The sequence below is a fragment of the Oncorhynchus nerka genome, linkage group LG27, assembly GCF_034236695.1.
Source record: "Oncorhynchus nerka isolate Pitt River linkage group LG27, Oner_Uvic_2.0, whole genome shotgun sequence".
Classification (NCBI taxonomy): Eukaryota; Metazoa; Chordata; class Actinopteri; order Salmoniformes; family Salmonidae; genus Oncorhynchus; species Oncorhynchus nerka.
Window position 1 is genome coordinate 101,954,551 of NC_088422.1, and position 19,401 is coordinate 101,973,951.

Here is a 19,401-nt window from a genome sequence, read left to right on the forward strand (position 1 = left end):
GGCAGGGTAGCCTAGTGGTTAGAGTGGAGGGGCGGCAGGTAGACTAGTGGTTAGAGTGGAGGTGCGGCAGGTAGACTAGTGGTTAGAGTGGAGGGGTGGAGGGACAGCAGGTAGACTAGTGGTTAGAGTGGAGGGGGGTGGCAGGTAGACTAGTGGTTAGAGTGGAGGGCGGCAGGGTAGCCTAGTGGTTAGAGTGGAGGGCGGCAGGGTAGCCTAGTGGTTAGAGTGGGAGGGTGGAGGGGCGGCAGGGTAGACTAGTGGTTAGAGTGGAGGGGGCGGCAGGTAGACTAGTGGTTAGAGTGGAGGGGCGGCAGGGTAGCCTAGTGGTTAGAGTGGAGGGCGGCAGGGTAGCCTAGTGGTTAGAGTGGAGGCGGCAGGGTAGCCTAGTGGTTAGAGTGGAGGGGCGGCAGGGTAGCCTAGTGGTTAGAGTGGAGGGGCGGCAGGGTAGACTAGTGGTTAGAGTGGAGGGCGGCAGGGTAGCCTAGTGGTTAGAGTGGAGGCGGCAGGGTAGCCTAGTGGTTAGAGTGGAGGGGGCGGCAGGGTAGCCTAGTGGTTAGAGTGGAGGGCGGCAGGGTAGCCTAGTGGTTAGAGTGGAGGGGCGGCAGGGTAGCCTAGTGGTTAGAGTGGAGGCGGCAGGAGTAGCCTAGTGGTTAGAGTGGAGGGGCGGCAGGGTAGACTAGTGGTTAGAGTGGAGGGGCGGCAGGGTAGCCTAGTGGTTAGAGTGGAGGGGCGGCAGGGTAGCCTAGTGGTTAGAGTGTAGAGGCGGCAGGGTAGCCTAGTGGTTAGAGTGGAGGGGCGGCAGGGTAGACTAGTGGTTAGAGTGGAGGGGCGGCAGGGTAGCCTAGTGGTTAGAGTGTAGAGGCGGCAGGGTAGCCTAGTGGTTAGAGTGGAGGGGCGGCAGGGTAGCCTAGTGGTTAGAGTGTAGAGGCGGCAGGGTAGCCTAGTGGTTAGAGCGTTAGACTAGTAACTGGAAGGTTGCAAGATCAAACCCCCGAGCTGACAAGGTAAACATCTTTCGTTCTGCCCCTGAACAAGACAGTTAACCCACTGTTCCTAGGCCGTCATTGAAAATAAGAATTTGTTCTTCTGATTTGCCTAGTAAAAAAAAAAACAGTGGAATTACATTGAGTCTCAGCATCATTATGTTACCGTGGAATTACATTGAGTCTCAGCACCATTCTGTTACCGTGGAATTACATTGAGTCTCAGCATCATTCTGTTACCGTGGAATTACAATTGAGTCTCAGCACCATTCTGTTACCGTGGAATTACATTGAGTCTCAGCACCATTCTGTTACCGTGGAATTACATTGAGTCTCAGCACCATTCTGTTACCATGGAATTACATTGAGTCTCAGCATCATTATGTTACCGTGGAATTACATTGAGTCTCAGCACCATTCTGTTACCGTGGAATTGCCCTCAATCATCTTAAAAACATTTTTAATCCCAAAAGCACCGACTGGCGTCATTTTACAACCCAAATTGGTAAATGACAACTCTCCCAAAATAAGCATATATTTTTTAACTGCTCAAAGATCTATAGTCAAAATTTGTGTTTCAAAATAGACATTTGTGTTTCCGTTGAGATTCTGATCGATTTCACCCATCGCCAAATGTTAACAACATTAGTCTGCTATTAATTCAAAGCGTTGTGTTTCTGTGATACTCAGAGGCTGAGACATTAGCGACATACCGGTACGACCTAAGATGGCCACCAGTATGGACGCCGGGGACCAATCAGAAGAGACATTGACTAGAGACGTGTACTTACATTTGAATAACGTGTTCTTATTGAGTTATAGGTGCTGCCCCCCCAAGGGGACACATCTGGACTGGTGTTGTTGGGTCTGTTGTAAGTGGAATGGACTGGTGTTGTTGGGTCTGTTATAAGTGGAATGGACTGGTGTTGTTGGGTCTGTTGTAAATGGAATGGACTGGTGTTGTTGGGTCTGTTGTAAGTGGAATGGACTGGTGTTGTTGGGTCTGTTCTACGTGGAATGGACTGGTGTTGTTGGGTCTGTTATAAGTGGAATGGACTGGTGTTGTTGGGTCTGTTGTAAGTGGAATGGACTGGTGTTGTTGGGTCTGTTGTAAGTGGAATGGACTGGTGTTGTTGGGTCTGTTGTAAGTGGAATGGACTGGTGTTGCTGGGTCTGTTGTAAGTGGAATGGACTGGTGTTGTTGGGTCTGTTCTAAGTGGAATGGACTGGTGTTGTTGGGTCTGTTGTAAGTGGAATGGACTGGTGTTGTTGGGTCTGTTGTAAGTGGAATGGACTGGTGTTGTTGGGTCTGTTGTAAGTGGAATGGACTGGTGTTGCTGGGTCTGTTGTAAGTGGAATGGACTGGTATTGTTGGGTCTGTTGTAAGTGGAATGGACTGGTGTTGTTGGGTCTGTTGTAAGTGGAATGGACTGGTGTTGTTGGGTCTGTTGTAAGTGGAATGGACTGGTGTTGTTGGGTCTGTTATAAGTGGAATGGACTGGTGTTGTTGGGTCTGTTGAAGTGGAATGGACTGGTGTTGTTGGGTCTGTTCTAAGTGGAATGGACTGGTGTTGTTGGGTCTGTTGTAAGTGGAATGGACTGGTGTTGTTGGGTCTGTTATAAGTGGAATGGACTGGTGTTGTTGGGTCTGTTGTAAGTGGAATGGACTGGTGTTGTTGGGTCTGTTGTAAGTGGAATGGACTGGTGTTGTTGGGTCTGTTGTAGTGGAATGGACTGGTATTGTTGGGTCTGTTGTAAGTGGAATGGACTGGTGTTGTTGGGTCTGTTGTAGTGGAATGGACTGGTGTTGTTGGGTCTGTTGTAAGTGGAATGGACTGGTATTGTTGGGTCTGTTGTAAGTGGAATGGACTGGTGTTGTTGGGTCTGTTGTAAGTGGAATGGACTGGTGTTGTTGGGTCTGTTGTAAGTGGAATGGACTGGTGTTGTTGGGTCTGTTGTAAGTGGAATGGACTGGTGTTGTTGGGTCTGTTGTAAGTGGAATGGACTGGTGTTGTTGGGTCTGTTGTAAGTGGAATGGACTGGTATTGTTGGGTCTGTTGTAAGTGGAATGGACTGGTATTGTTGGGTCTGTTGTAGTGGAATGGACTGGTATTGTTGGGTCTGTTGTAAGTGGAATGGACTGGTGTTGTTGGGTCTGTTGTAAGTGGAATGGACTGGTGTTGTTGGGTCTGTTGTAAGTGGAATGGACTGGTATTGTTGGGTCTGTTGTAAGTGGAATGGACTGGTATTGTTGGGTCTGTTGTAAGTGGAATGGACTGGTATTGTTGGGTCTGTTGTAAGTGGAATGGACTGGTATTGTTGGGTCTGTTATAAGTGGAATGGACTGGTGTTGTTGGGTCTGTTGTAAGTGGAATGGACTGGTGTTGTTGGGTCTGTTATAAGTGGAATGGACTGGTATTGTTGGGTCTGTTATAAGTGGAATGGACTGGTGTTGTTGGGTCTGTTGTAAGTGGAATGGACTGGTATTGTTGGGTCTGTTGTAAGTGGAATGGACTGGTATTGTTGGGTCTGTTGTAAGTGGAATGGACTGGTATTGTTGGGTCTGTTGTAGTGGAATGGACTGGTATTGTTGGGTCTGTTGTAAGTGGAATGGACTGGTGTTGTTGGAATGGACTGTTGTTAAGTGGAATGGACTGGTGTTGTTGGGTCTGTTGTAAGTGGAATGGACTGGTGTTGTTGGGTCTGTTGTAAGTGGAATGGACTGGTATTGTTGGGTCTGTTGTAAGTGGAATGGGTATTGTTGGGTCTGTTGTAGTGGAATGGACTGGTATTGTTGGGTCTGTTGTAAGTGGAATGGACTGGTGTTGTTGGGTCTGTTGTAAGTGGAATGGACTGGTGTTGTTGGGTCTGTTGTAAGTGGAATGGACTGGTGTTGTTGGGTCTGTTGTAAGTGGAATGGACTGGTGTTGTTGGGTCTGTTGTAAGTGGAATGGACTGGTATTGTTGGGTCTGTTGTAGTGGAATGGACTGTCTGTAAGTGGAATGGACTGGTGTTGTTGGGTCTGTTGTAAGTGGAATGGACTGGTGTTGTTGTCTGTTATGTGGAATGGACTGTTGTTGGGTCTGTTATAAGTGGAATGGACTGGTGTTGTTGGGTCTGTTGTAAGTGGAATGGACTGGTATTGTTGGGTCTGTTGTAAGTGGAATGGACTGGTATTGTTGGGTCTGTTGTAAGTGGAATGGACTGGTATTGTTGGGTCTGTTGTAGTGGAATGGACTGGTATTGTTGGGTCTGTTGTAAGTGGAATGGACTGGTGTTGTTGGGTCTGTTGTAAGTGGAATGGACTGGTGTTGTTGGGTCTGTTGTAAGTGGAATGGACTGGTATTGTTGGGTCTGTTGTAGTGGAATGGACTGGTGTTGTTGGGTCTGTTGTAAGTGGAATGGACTGGTATTGTTGGGTCTGTTGTAGTGGAATCTGGTATTGTTGGGTCTGTTATAAGTGGAATGGACTGGTGTTGTTGGGTCTGTTGTAAGTGGAATGGACTGGTGTTGTTGGGTCTGTTATAAGTGGAATGGACTGGTATTGTTGGGTCTGTTATAAGTGGAATGGACTGGTGTTGTTGGGTCTGTTGTAAGTGGAATGGACTGGTATTGTTGGGTCTGTTGTAAGTGGAATGGACTGGTATTGTTGGGTCTGTTGTAAGTGGAATGGACTGGTATTGTTGGGTCTGTTGTAGTGGAATGGACTGGTATTGTTGGGTCTGTTGTAAGTGGAATGGACTGGTGTTGTTGGGTCTGTTGTAAGTGGAATGGACTGGTGTTGTTGGGTCTGTTGTAAGTGGAATGGACTGGTATTGTTGGGTCTGTTGTAAGTGGAATGGACTGGTATTGTTGGGTCTGTTGTAAGTGGAATGGACTGGTATTGTTGGGTCTGTTGTAGTGGAATGGACTGGTATTGTTGGGTCTGTTATAAGTGGAATGGACTGGTGTTGTTGGGTCTGTTGTAAGTGGAATGGACTGGTGTTGTTGGGTCTGTTATAAGTGGAATGGACTGGTATTGTTGGGTCTGTTATAAGTGGAATGGACTGGTGTTGTTGGGTCTGTTGTAAGTGGAATGGACTGGTATTGTTGGGTCTGTTGTAAGTGGAATGGACTGGTATTGTTGGGTCTGTTGTAAGTGGAATGGACTGGTATTGTTGGGTCTGTTGTAGTGGAATGGACTGGTATTGTTGGGTCTGTTGTAAGTGGAATGGACTGGGTCTGTTGTAAGTGGAATCTGGTGTTGTTGGGTCTGTTGTAAGTGGAATGGACTGGTATTGTTGGGTCTGTTGTAGTGGAATGGACTGGTGTTGTTGGGTCTGTTGTAAGTGGAATGGACTGGTATTGTTGGGTCTGTTGTAGTGGAATGGACTGGTGTTGTTGGGTCTGTTGTAGTGGAATGGACTGGTGTTGTTGGGTCTGTTGTAGTGGAATGGACTGGTGTTGTTGGGTCTGTTGTAGTGGAATGGACTGGTATTGTTGGGTCTGTTGTAAGTGGAATGGACTGGTGTTGTTGGGTCTGTTGTAGTGGAATGGACTGGTGTTGTTGGGTCTGTTGTAAGTGGAATGGACTGGTGTTGTTGGGTCTGTTGTAGTGGAATGGACTGGTATTGTTGGGTCTGTTATAAGTGGTTCGCTAGGCTCTGATGTTATCTGTATTGGAAAAGCCATACAACATTTGTTATATAAAGACTGACTTATGCTCCCAACAGTGTGCTGCAACGGTAGCTCAACCAATGTTCTACACTATGTTTACTGAGCACTGCGTGATCACAGATCATGATTTAATAAAAGAAGAACTCAAACGACCGATCGGACAACGCAAGAAAAATAAGAGACATGATGACTCAACAATATCGCCACAGACTGAGTCCCTGTTCTCTCTCTCCTCTGTTTAAATGACCCTGTATGTCTGTGTGGGCTCTGGTGACTGGGCTGTGCACTGCTGGGCTAGCTGGAGGGAGGGAGGGAGGGAGGGAGGGAGGGAGGGATGGAGGGAGGGAGGGAGGGAGGGATGGAGGGAGGGGAGGGAGGGATGGAGGGAGGGAGGGAGGGAGGGAGGAGGGAGGGGGAGGGGAGGGGAGGGAGGGAGGGAGGGAGGGAGGATGGAGGGAGGGAGGGAGGGAGGGAGGGAGGGAGGGAGGGAGGGAGGGAGGGAGGGATGGAGGGAGGGAGGGAGGGAGGGAGGGAGGGAGGGAGGGAGGGAGGGAGGGAGGGAGGAGGGAGGGAGGGAGGGGATGGAGGGAGGGTGGGAGGGAGGGATGGAGGGAGGGAGGGAGGGAGGGAGGGAGGGAGGGAGGGATGGATGGAGGGATGGAGGGAGGGATGGAGGGAGGGAGGGAGGGAGGGAGGGATGGAGGGAGGGAGGGAGGGGAGGCAGGGAGGGAGGGAGGGATGGAGGGAGGGAGGGAGGCAGGGATGGACGGAGGGAGGGAGGGATGGAGGGAGGGAGGGAGGCAGGGAGGGAGGGATGGAGGGAGGGAGGGAGGGGATGGAGACATATTGAGGCTGACTAATCACAATCGAGGTTGAGTCAGCAGAAGGTGAATGGAATGCTGCTCACCAGGAAACAGCCTTAACACATCAGTAGTAACGATCACATGAATCCTCACTGTTACCAAGCAACTATCTACTGCTCCATATTACCTCCCTGTTGCCAAGCAACTATCTACTGCTCCATATACCCTCCCTGTTGCCAAGCAATTATCTACTGGCCCATATTACCTCCCTGTTGCCAAGCAATTATCTACTGCTCCATATTACCTCCCTGTTACCAAGCGACTATCTACTGGCCCATATCACCTCCCTGTTACTAAGCAACTATCTACTGGCCCATATCACCTCCCTGTTACCAAGCAACTATCTACTGCTCCATATTACCTCCCTGTTACTAAGCAACTATCTACTGGCCCATATCACCTCCCTGTTACCAAGCAACTATCTACTGGCCCATATCACCTCACTGTAGGGTTGGCTAGAACAAGTCACGCTTATAAGCTTAATGTCTTACAATAACATTGAACAGAGGACTAAAGAGACGAGTTCTACATGAGATTTACCAGCTCATAACACATACAGGTGGTGTGTATTAAATATCTTTGCAGCTGGTCAGAAAACTCTGAAGAACAGATCATTTAAGTGTGAACTTTAAAGTTCAATTTATTAAGAAGCTAAATATTTACACTTAACTGACATTAACACCAAACGAGTATCAATAACAACAACAACAACAACCCCCCCCCCCAGAACATCAGAACCAGATACCTTTAGTTCTGGCATGCTGACGATGAGTGCCAGGGGGAGTCTGATGTCAGGCTGGTTGGTGTAGTCCAGTGGTACTAGGTGAGGAGCCAGCTCGTGGAATCTCCCATGTAACCTAGGACACACAGGCAGGAAGGAGAAGGTCAGGAAGCATCCACACACATAACCCTATGGGTTTTTGGCTCTTTTGTTTTACAAGGCCCTTGTTTAACCTGGTCCAAGATTCTGTTTGTGCTGTCATGACGATAACCGTAAGAGTTAGCTGTACGAGCACAAAAACAGATCTGGGACCAGGCTTAGAGAAATTAAGAGCCATTATGGACATCGTATGCAGAGGTCTAGCGTCAGTACAGTCGACTCAATCAGTCATAAATATATTCGCATACAGTATACGGTGCTTATCTTTTCCATTCATTTTAGATTGAAACACAAAACGTATGAACAGCAGATAGACTGGGACGTGGGCTTTTCTCACACATTCCTGACACATATCCACATTTTGAGGTCTGAAAACATCTTGACAAACTTCCATTTTTTGAGCCAATTTTCTTTGATTCTTTGAGGTAAGCACCTTGTACTGTCATGGAGCTGGGATGTTAAACCCCTTTCATACTAGCAACATATTTTACATATTACCAACTGGGGGTTCATTTCGACCCAGAGAAGAAACTATTGGGAAAAACAACAATCATAGCAAAACATAAAGTATTCATAAAGTATTCACAAAGTATTTAGAAGGTATTCATAAAGTATTAATGAAGTATTCACAAAGTATTCATAAAGTATTCATGAAGTATTCATAAAGTATTCACAAAGTATTCATAAAGTATTCACAAAGTATTTATAAGGTATTCACAAAGTATTCATAAAGTATTCACAAAGTATTCAGAAGGTATTCATAAAGTATTCACAAAGTATTCATAAAGTATACACAAAGTATTCATAAAGTATTCATAAAGTATTCACAAAGTATTCACAAAGTATTCATAAGTTATTCACAAAGTATTCATAAAGTATTCACAAAGTATTCAGAAGGTATTCATAAAGTATTCATAAAGTATTCACAAAGTATTCAGAAGGTATTCATGAAGTATTCAGAAGGTATTCATAAAGTATTCATAAAGTATTCACAAAGTATTCACAAAGTATTCAGAAGGTATTCATAAAGTATTCATAAAGTATTCAGAAGGTATTCACAAAGTATTCAAAAAGTATTCAGACCCCATGACTTTTTCTACATTTTGTTACGTTACAGACTTATTCTAAAATATATATATATATATATTTTTTTTAGAATAAGTATAAATATATATATATATATATATTTAAATACTCCTAATAATCCTCCCGAGTGGTGAATCGGTTTAAGGTACTGCATCTCAGTGCTAGGGTCGTACTATAATTTAGTGAAAACAGTTTTTTTTTTGAATTTCTTGCAAATGTCTAAATTAAAAAGACAAAAATACCTTATTTACATAAGTATTCAGACCCTTTGCTATTATGAGATTCAAAATTGAGCTCCGGTGCATCCGGTTTACCTTGATCACCGTTGAGATGTTTCTACAGCTTGATTGGGTATATTGTGTGTAGATTGTGTGTATATTGTGTGTATATTGTGTGTATATTGTGTGTATATTGGGTGTATATTGTGTGTAGATTGTGTGTAGATTGTGTGTATATTGTGTGTATATTGTGTGTATATTGTGTGTAGATTGATGGGGTTGGGGGGGGGTGTATATTGTGTGTAGATTGATGGGGTTGGGGGGGGGGTGTATCCTTTTAAGAATAAGGCTGTAACGTAAACAAATTGTGGAATAAGTAAAAGGGTCGGAATACTTTCCTGAATGCATTGTACACTTCATTAGTGTCAAAACTAACTAGCTAACTAAACTAACTAACTCATTAGTTAATAATGTTAAATCATTACCTATTTTAGTAATATAGTTCATTTGCATGTTCTGAAAAAACTAAAATATATTTCATCCCTCAAATAATGTACAGCTTTTTTCCAAGTACAATCTACATCAGTCGTAAAAAAGCTGATTAACCACAAGTTGATTGAAATATAATTTTGTTTTTTAAACATTTTTGAAGTAAATATTAATTGTCATATTTATGTGGTAAAAAAAACAACTGCCATTTAATCATTTAAAGGGGCTGTACACCAACATTTGAAACATACGTCATTTTATTGACATTAAGTGATTCATCCTGTCACATCGATATAAAGGGATCGGGAGACAGGCGCAGGAATGCGTAATAGTTTTTTTTATTGACATTAAGTGATTCATCCTGTCACTTCGGTATAAAGGGATCGGGAGACAGGCGCAGGAATGCGTAATAGGTTTTTTTATTGACATTAAGTGATTCATCCTGTCACATCGTTATAAAGGGATCGGGAGACAGGCGCAGGAATGCGTAATAGGGTTTTTTATTGACATTAAGTGATTCATCCTGTCACATCGGAATAAAGGGATCGGGAGACAGGCGCAGGAATGCGTAATAGGGTTTTTTATTGACATTAAGTGATTCATCCTGTCACATCGGTATAAAGGGATCGGGAGACAGGCGCAGGAATGCGTAATAGTTTTTTAAATTGACATTAAGTGATTCATCCTGTCACGTCGGTATAAAGGGATCGGGAGACAGGCGCAGGAATGCGTAATAGGGTTTTTTATTGACATTAAGTGATTCATCCTGTGACGTCGGTATAAAGGGATCGGGAGACAGGTGCAGGAATGCGTAATAGTTATTTTTATTGACATTAAGTGATTCATCCTGTCACGTCGGTATAAAGGGATCGGGAGACAGGCGCAGGAATGCGTAATACGTTTTTTTATTGACATTAAGTGATTCATCCTGTCACGTCGGTATAAAGGGATCGGGAGACAGGCGCAGGAATACGTAATAGTTTTTTTTATTGACATTAAGTGATTCATCCTGTCACATCGGTATAAAGGGATCGGGAGACAGGCGCAGGAATGCGTAATAGGGTTTATTATCGACCCTGATTACAACGTGCCGCGTAAAGGCATGGGGACGAAGACCTCACAAACACGTAAACAAGACACAGGGTTGAAACAAAACAAAGAGCGAGTGTGATAATAATCCATTTTCATGGCAGATGGAGGTAAATACGTGAACCCCGTCCTTTAGAGAGTATATATATATATATACACACACTGTGTGATAGAAACAGCAGGTGTTCCTAATGTTTTGTTGATAGAAACAGCAGGTGTTCCTAATGTTTTGTTGATAGAAACAGCAGGTGTTCCTAATGTTTTGTTGATAGAAACAGCAGGTGTTCCTAATGTTTTGTTGATAGAAACAGCAGGTGTTCCTAATGTTTTGTTGATAGAAACAGCAGGTGTTCCCAATGTTTTGCTGATAGAAACAGCAGGTGTTCCTAATGTTTTGTTGATAGAAACAGCAGGTGTTCCTAATGTTTTGTTGATAGAAACAGCAGGTGTTCCTAATGTTTTGTTGATAGAAACAGCAGGTGTTCCTAATGTTTTGTACCCTCGGTGTATATAGACCAGGCCATTTCCATTCCAGTCTTATAGTGTGTATCCCAAATAGAGACAGGGCTCTGGCGCTAATAGTGAATAGGGATTAATTTGGGACGTAGACATTAAAGACATTTACAGATTGACGACGGGTCTATTTGGACATTGGTGTGGTATGTCACTGGGTTGTCTGCTTCCAACGGCAGAAAGCGCTCTTGGGAAAATTGTTCCATTATTGATGCTGGCTATGTTGTAATAACATGAGGTCACACAGTGAAATAAATAACGGTCAATAACGACTAACTCTCCGGTGATAAATGACCTGATGATCCGTCTGTGAACAGTGTCCACTGACAACGTTTAAAAGGCAAGGAAGGACACAGCGAGAGAAAAGCACACGCACGCACACACATACACACACACACACGCACACACACACGCACGCACACACACACACACGCACACACACACACATACACACGCACACACACGCACACACACACGCACACACACAAGCACGCACACACACACGCACGCACACACGCACACACGCACACACACACACACACAGACACCAGGGTCGACGGTATGTCCGGGCCTTATGGGGCCTGGCCCGTCATACCGTACCTCCTTGCCCGTCCAAATAAAATATTTAAATATTTATATTTTTTTGGGACAGAAGAGCACCGACAGAAAGACGCATCAATCACAGATAAATCATCCGAGTTACTGAAACAGCATCTCTCTGTCTCAGTATGTGTAGACCATGAATCTGATGCTGTCTGGACAGTGAAACAGCATCTCTCTGTCTCAGTATGTGTAGACCATGAATCTGATGCTGTCTGGACAGTGAAACAGCATCTCTCTGTCTCAGTATGTGTAGACCATGAATCTGATGCTGTCTGGACAGTGAAACAGCATCTCTCTGTCTCAGTATGTGTAGACCATGAATCTGATGCTGTCTGGACAGTGAAACAGCATCTCTCTGTCTCAGTATGTGTAGACCATGAATCTGATGCTGTCTGGACAGTGAAACAGCACCTCTCTGTCTCAGTATGTGTAGACCATGTATCTGATGCTGTCTGGACAGTGAAACAGCATCTCTCTGTCTCAGTATGTGTAGACCATGAATCTGATGCTGTCTGGACAGTGAAACAGCACCTCTCTGTCTCAGTATGTGTAGACCATGTATCTGATGCTGTCTGGACAGTGAAACAGCATCTCTCTGTCTCAGTATGTGTAGACCATGAATCTGATGCTGTCTGGACAGTGAAACAGCATCTCTCTGTCTCAGTATGTGTAGACCATGAATCTGATGCTGTCTGGACAGTGAAACAGCACCTCTCTGTCTCAGTATGTGTAGACCATGTATCTGATGCTGTCTCAGTATGTGTAGACCATGAATCTGATGCTGTCTGGACAGTGAAACAGCATCTCTCTGTCTCAGTATGTGTAGACCATGAATCTGATGCTGTCTGGACAGTGAAACAGCACCTCTCTGTCTCAGTATGTGTAGACCATGAATCTGATGCTGTCTGGACAGTGAAACAGCATCTCTCTGTCTCAGTATGTGTAGACCATGAATCTGATGCTGTCTGGACAGTGAAACAGCACCCCCCTCTGGCTCAGTATGTGTAGACCATGTATCTGATGCTGTCTGGACAGTGAAACAGCATCTCTCTGTCTCAGTATGTGTAGACCATGTATCTGATGCTGTCTGGACAGTGAAACAGCATCTCTCTGTCTCAGTATGTGTCGACCATGTATCTGATGCTGTCTCAGTATGTGTAGACCATGAATCTGATGCTGTCTGGACAGTGAAACAGCACCTCTCTGTCTCAGTATGTGTAGACCATGAATCTGATGCTGTCTGGACAGTGAAACAGCACCTCTCTGTCTCAGTATGTGTAGACCATGTATCTGATGCTGTCTGGACAGTGAAACAGCACCTCTCTGTCTCAGTATGTGTAGACCATGAATCTGATGCTGTCTGGACAGTGAAACAGCACCTCTCTGTCTCAGTATGTGTAGACCATGTATCTGATGCTGTCTGGACAGTGAAACAGCACCTCTCTGTCTCAGTATGTGTAGACCATGAATCTGATGCTGTCTGGACAGTGAAACAGCACCTCTCTGTCTCAGTATGTGTAGACCATGTATCTGATGCTGTCTGGACAGTGAAACAGCACCTCTCTGTCTCAGTATGTGTAGACCATGAATCTGATGCTGTCTGGACAGTGAAACAGCACCTCTCTGTCTCAGTATGTGTAGACCATGAATCTGATGCTGTCTGGACAGTGAAACAGCACCTCTCTGTCTCAGTATGTGTAGATCATGTATCTGATGCTGTCTGGACAGTGAAACAGCACCTCTCTGTCTCAGTATGTGTAGACCATGTATCTGATGCTGTCTGGACAGTGAAACAGCACCTCTCTGTCTCAGTATGTGTAGACCATGAATCTGATGCTGTCTCAGTATGTGTAGACCATGAATCTGATGCTGTCTGGACAGTGAAACAGCATCTCTCTGTCTCAGTATGTGTAGACCATGTATCTGATGCTGTCTGGACAGTGAAACAGCATCTCTCTGTCTCAGTATGTGTAGACCATGTATCTGATGCTGTCTGGACAGTGAAACAGCACCTCTCTGTCTCAGTATGTGTAGACCATGTATCTGATGCTGTCTCAGTATGTGTAGACCATGTATCTGATGCTGTCTGGACAGTGAAACAGCACCTCTCTGTCTCAGTATGTGTAGACCATGTATCTGATGCTGTCTGGACAGTGAAACAGCACCTCTCTGTCTCAGTATGTGTAGACCATGAATCTGATGCTGTCTCAGTATGTGTAGACCATGAATCTGATGCTGTCTCAGTATGTGTAGACCATGAATCTGATGCTGTCTGGACAGTGAAACAGCACCTCTCTGTCTCAGTATGTGTAGACCATGAATCTGATGCTGTCTCAGTATGTGTAGACCATGAATCTGATGCTGTCTGGACAGTGAAACAGCATCTCTCTGTCTCAGTATGTGTAGACCATGAATCTGATGCTGTCTGGACAGTGAAACAGCATCCTCTCTGTCTCAGTATGTGTAGACCATGAATCTGATGCTGTCTGGACAGTGAAACAGCACCTCTCTGTCTCAGTATGTGTAGACCATGTATCTGTTGCTGTCTGGACAGTGAAACAGCATCTCTCTGTCTCAGTATGTGTAGACCATGTATCTGATGCTGTCTGGACAGTGAAACAGCATCTCTCTGTCTCAGTATGTGTAGACCATGAATCTGATGCTGTCTGGACAGTGAAACAGCATCTCTCTGTCTCAGTATGTGTAGACCATGTATCTGATGCTGTCTGGACAGTGAAACAGCATCTCTCTGTCTCAGTATGTGTAGACCATGTATCTGTTGCTGTCTGGACAGTGAAACAGCATCTCTCTGTCTCAGTATGTGTAGACCATGAATCTGATGCTGTCTGGACAGTGAAACAGCACCTCTCTGTCTCAGTATGTGTAGACCATGTATCTGTTGCTGTCTGGACAGTGAAACAGCATCTCTCTGTCTCAGTATGTGTAGACCATGAATCTGATGCTGTCTGGACAGTGAAACAGCATCTCTCTGTCTCAGTATGTGTAGACCATGTATCTGATGCTGTCTGGACAGTGAAACAGCACCTCTCTGTCTCAGTATGTGTAGACCATGTATCTGATGCTGTCTGGACAGTGAAACAGCACCTCTCTATCTCAGTATGTGTAGACCATGTATCTGATGCTGTCTGGACAGTGAAACAGCACCTCTCTGTCTCAGTATGTGTAGACCATGTATCTGATGCTGTCTGGACAGTGAAACAGCACCTCTCTGTCTCAGTATGTGTAGACCATGTATCTGTTGCTGTCTGGACAGTGAAACAGCACCTCTCTGTCTCAGTATGTGTAGACCATGTATCTGATGCTGTCTGGACAGTGAAACAGCACCTCTCTGTCTCAGTATGTGTAGACCATGTATCTGATGCTGTCTGGACAGTGAAACAGCACCTCTCTGTCTCAGTATGTGTAGACCATGTATCTGATGCTGTCTGGACAGTGAAACAGCATCTCTCTGTCTCAGTATGTGTAGACCATGAATCTGATGCTGTCTCAGTATGTGTAGACCATGAATCTGATGCTGTCTGGACAGTGAAACAGCACCTCTCTGTCTCAGTATGTGTAGACCATGTATCTGATGCTGTCTCAGTATGTGTAGACCATGTATCTGATGCTGTCTCAGTATGTGTAGACCATGTATCTGATGCTGTCTCAGTATGTGTAGACCATGAATCTGATGCTGTCTGGACAGTGAAACAGCATCTCTCTGTCTCAGTATGTGTAGACCATGTATCTGATGCTGTCTGGACAGTGAAACAGCATCTCTCTGTCTCAGTATGTGTAGACCATGAATCTGATGCTGTCTGGACAGTGAAACAGCATCTCTCTGTCTCAGTATGTGTAGACCATGAATCTGATGCTGTCTGGACAGTGAAACAGCATCTCTCTGTCTCAGTATGTGTAGACCATGTATCTGATGCTGTCTGGACAGTGAAACAGCATCTCTCTGTCTCAGTATGTGTAGACCATGTATCTGATGCTGTCTGGACAGTGAAACAGCACCTCTCTGTCTCAGTATGTGTAGACCATGTATCTGATGCTGTCTCAGTATGTGTAGACCATGAATCTGATGCTGTCTGGACAGTGAAACAGCATCTCTCTGTCTCAGTATGTGTAGACCATGTATCTGATGCTGTCTGGACAGTGAAACAGCACCTCTCTGTCTCAGTATGTGTAGACCATGTATCTGATGCTGTCTGGACAGTGAAACAGCATCTCTCTGTCTCAGTATGTGTAGACCATGTATCTGTTGCTGTCTGGACAGTGAAACAGCACCTCTCTGTCTCAGTATGTGTAGACCATGTATCTGATGCTGTCTGGACAGTGAAACAGCATCTCTCTGTCTCAGTATGTGTAGACCATGTATCTGTTGCTGTCTGGACAGTGAAACAGCATCTCTCTGTCTCAGTATGTGTAGACCATGTATCTGATGCTGTCTGGACAGTGAAACAGCACCTCTCTGTCTCAGTATGTGTAGACCATGTATCTGATGCTGTCTGGACAGTGAAACAGCATCTCTCTGTCTCAGTATGTGTAGACCATGTATCTGATGCTGTCTCAGTATGTGTAGACCATGAATCTGATGCTGTCTGGACAGTGAAACAGCATCTCTCTGTCTCAGTATGTGTAGACCATGTATCTGTTGCTGTCTGGACAGTGAAACAGCACCTCTCTGTCTCAGTATGTGTAGACCATGAATCTGATGCTGTCTGGACAGTGAAACAGCATCTCTCTGTCTCAGTATGTGTAGACCATGAATCTGATGCTGTCTGGACAGTGAAACAGCATCTCTCTGTCTCAGTATGTGTAGACCATGTATCTGATGCTGTCTGGACAGTGAAACAGCATCTCTCTGTCTCAGTATGTGTAGACCATGTATCTGATGCTGTCTGGACAGTGAAACAGCACCTCTCTGTCTCAGTATGTGTAGACCATGTATCTGATGCTGTCTCAGTATGTGTAGACCATGAATCTGATGCTGTCTGGACAGTGAAACAGCATCTCTCTGTCTCAGTATGTGTAGACCATGTATCTGATGCTGTCTGGACAGTGAAACAGCACCTCTCTGTCTCAGTATGTGTAGACCATGTATCTGATGCTGTCTGGACAGTGAAACAGCATCTCTCTGTCTCAGTATGTGTAGACCATGTATCTGTTGCTGTCTGGACAATGAAACAGCACCTCTCTGTCTCAGTATGTGTAGACCATGTATCTGATGCTGTCTGGACAGTGAAACAGCACCTCTCTGTCTCAGTATGTGTAGACCATGTATCTGATGCTGTCTCAGTATGTGTAGACCATGTATCTGTTGCTGTCTGGACAGTGAAACAGCACCTCTCTGTCTCAGTATGTGTAGACCATGTATCTGATGCTGTCTCAGTATGTGTAGACCATGTATCTGTTGCTGTCTGGACAGTGAAACAGCACCTCTCTGTCTCAGTATGTGTAGACCATGTATCTGATGCTGTCTCAGTATGTGTAGACCATGTATCTGATGCTGTCTCAGTATGTGTAGACCATGTATCTGATGCTGTCTGGACAGTGAAACAGCACCCCTCTGTCTCAGTATGTGTAGACCATGTATCTGATGCTGTCTCAGTATGTGTAGACCATGTATCTGTTGCTGTCTGGACAGTGAAACAGCACCTCTCTGTCTCAGTATGTGTAGACCATGTATCTGATGCTGTCTCAGTATGTGTAGACCATGTATCTGTTGCTGTCTGGACAGTGAAACAGCACCTCTCTGTCTCAGTATGTGTAGACCATGAATCTGATGCTGTCTGGACAGTGAAACAGCACCTCTCTGTCTCAGTATGTGTAGACCATGAATCTGATGCTGTCTGGACAGTGAAACAGCACCTCTCTGTCTCAGTATGTGTAGACCATGTATCTGATGCTGTCTCAGTATGTGTAGACCATGTATCTGTTGCTGTCTGGACAGTGAAACAGCACCTCTCTGTCTCAGTATGTGTAGACCATGAATCTGATGCTGTCTGGACAGTGAAACAGCACCTCTCTGTCTCAGTATGTGTAGACCATGAATCTGATGCTGTCTGGACAGTGAAACAGCATCTCTCTGTCTCAGTATGTGTAGACCATGTATCTGATGCTGTCTGGACAGTGAAACAGCACCTCTCTGTCTCAGTATGTGTAGACCATGAATCTGATGCTGTCTCAGTATGTGTAGACCATGAATCTGATGCTGTCTCAGTATGTGTAGACCATGTATCTGATGCTGTCTCAGTATGTGTAGACCATGTATCTGATGCTGTCTCAGTATGTGTAGACCATGTATCTGATGCTGTCTGGACAGTGAAACAGCACCTCTCTGTCTCAGTATGTGTAGACCATGTATCTGATGCTGTCTCAGTATGTGTAGACCATGAATCTGATGCTGTCTCAGTATGTGTAGACCATGTATCTGATGCTGTCTCAGTATGTGTAGACCATGTATCTGATGCTGTCTCAGTATGTGTAGACCATGTATCTGATGCTGTCTCAGTATGTGTAGACCATGTTTCAGATGCTGTCTGGACAGTGAAACAGCACCTCTCTGTCTCAGTATGTGTAGACCATGTATCTGATGCTGTCTCAGTATGTGTAGACCATGTTTCTGATGCTGTCTGGACAGTGAAACAGCATCTCTCTGTCTCAGTATGTGTAGACCATGTTTCTGATGCTGTCTGGACAGTGAAACAGCATCCTCTCTGGCTCAGTATGTGTAGACCATGTATCTGATGCTGTCTCAGTATGTGTAGACCATGTTTCTGATGCTGTCTGGACAGTGAAACAGCGCCCCCTCTGGCTCAGTAGTATGTGTAGACCATGTATCTGTTGCTGTCTGGACAGTGAAACAGCATCTCTCTGTCTCAGTATGTGTAGACCATGTATCTGATGCTGTCTGGACAGTGAAACAGCACCTCTCTGTCTCAGTATGTGTAGACCATGTATCTGATGCTGTCTGGACAGTGAAACAGCATCTCTCTGTCTCAGTATGTGTAGACCATGTATCTGATGCTGTCTGGACAGTGAAACAGCACCTCTCTGTCTCAGTATGTGTAGACCATGTATCTGATGCTGTCTGGACAGTGAAACAGCACCTCTCTGTCTCAGTATGTGTAGACCATGTATCTGATGCTGTCTGGACAGTGAAACAGCATCTCTCTCTCTCAGAATATGTAGTCCATGTTCTCAGAATATGATGCTGTCTGGCATGTCATACTCTTTTTGGCCAGACAGCATCAAATACATGGGCTACACATAGAAAGACAGAGGGGGTGCTGTTTCACTCACTCGGATGGTTTCTCCTGGTGAGATAGTTTCAGCCACCTGCGAATTGAAGGAAGGTTGGCAGGTGCACAGCGTGTCACGTCTGCTCCCGCTCTTCCCTCCCCCTGCCTCCCTCCTCCCTCCTCCCCTTCCTCCCTCCTCCCTCCACCCTACCTCCCTCCCTCCCTCATCCCCTTCCTCCCTCTCCTCACCACATAATTATATCCCTCAGCTCGTCTGCTCCCGCTCTTCCCTCCACCTTGAGGACGCCAGGTTGCCCTGCATCACGCACTAATGCCAACCATCACGCACTCCTGCCAACCATCACGCACTCCTGGATATCCATCACGCACTCCTGCCATCCATCACGCACTCCTACCATCCATCACGCACTCTTGCCATCCATCACGCACTCCTGCCGTCCATCACGCACTCCTGCCATCCATCACGCACTCTTGCCGTCCATCACGCACTCCTGCCATCCATCACGCACTCTTGCCGTCCATCACGCACACCTGCCTTCCCTTGTAACGCGCTTCAGCGTTATTGGACTCACCTGGACTCACCTGAAATCACTTATCACCTGCCTTCCCTCGTAACGCGCTTCAGCGTTATTGGACTCACCTGGACTCACCTGAACTCACTTATCACCTGCCTTCCCTTGTAACACGCTTCAGCGTTATTGGACTCACCTGAACTCACTTATCACCTGCCTTCCCTTGTAACGCGCTTGAGC

At 45.4% G+C, this 19,401-nt stretch overlaps 1 long non-coding RNA gene across 1 annotated transcript in view; it reads right to left on the bottom strand.

Moving 5' to 3' along the window:
- Positions 1 to 7,256: 7,256 nt before the first annotated feature.
- Positions 7,257 to 19,401, bottom strand: part of LOC135565228 (uncharacterized) — a 34,898-nt gene continuing 22,753 nt past the window's right edge. Inside the window, exon 3 of the long non-coding RNA XR_010461403.1 lies at positions 7,257 to 7,360. This is a non-coding gene — a long non-coding RNA (uncharacterized LOC135565228). The remainder of the gene's footprint in view (positions 7,361 to 19,401) is intronic.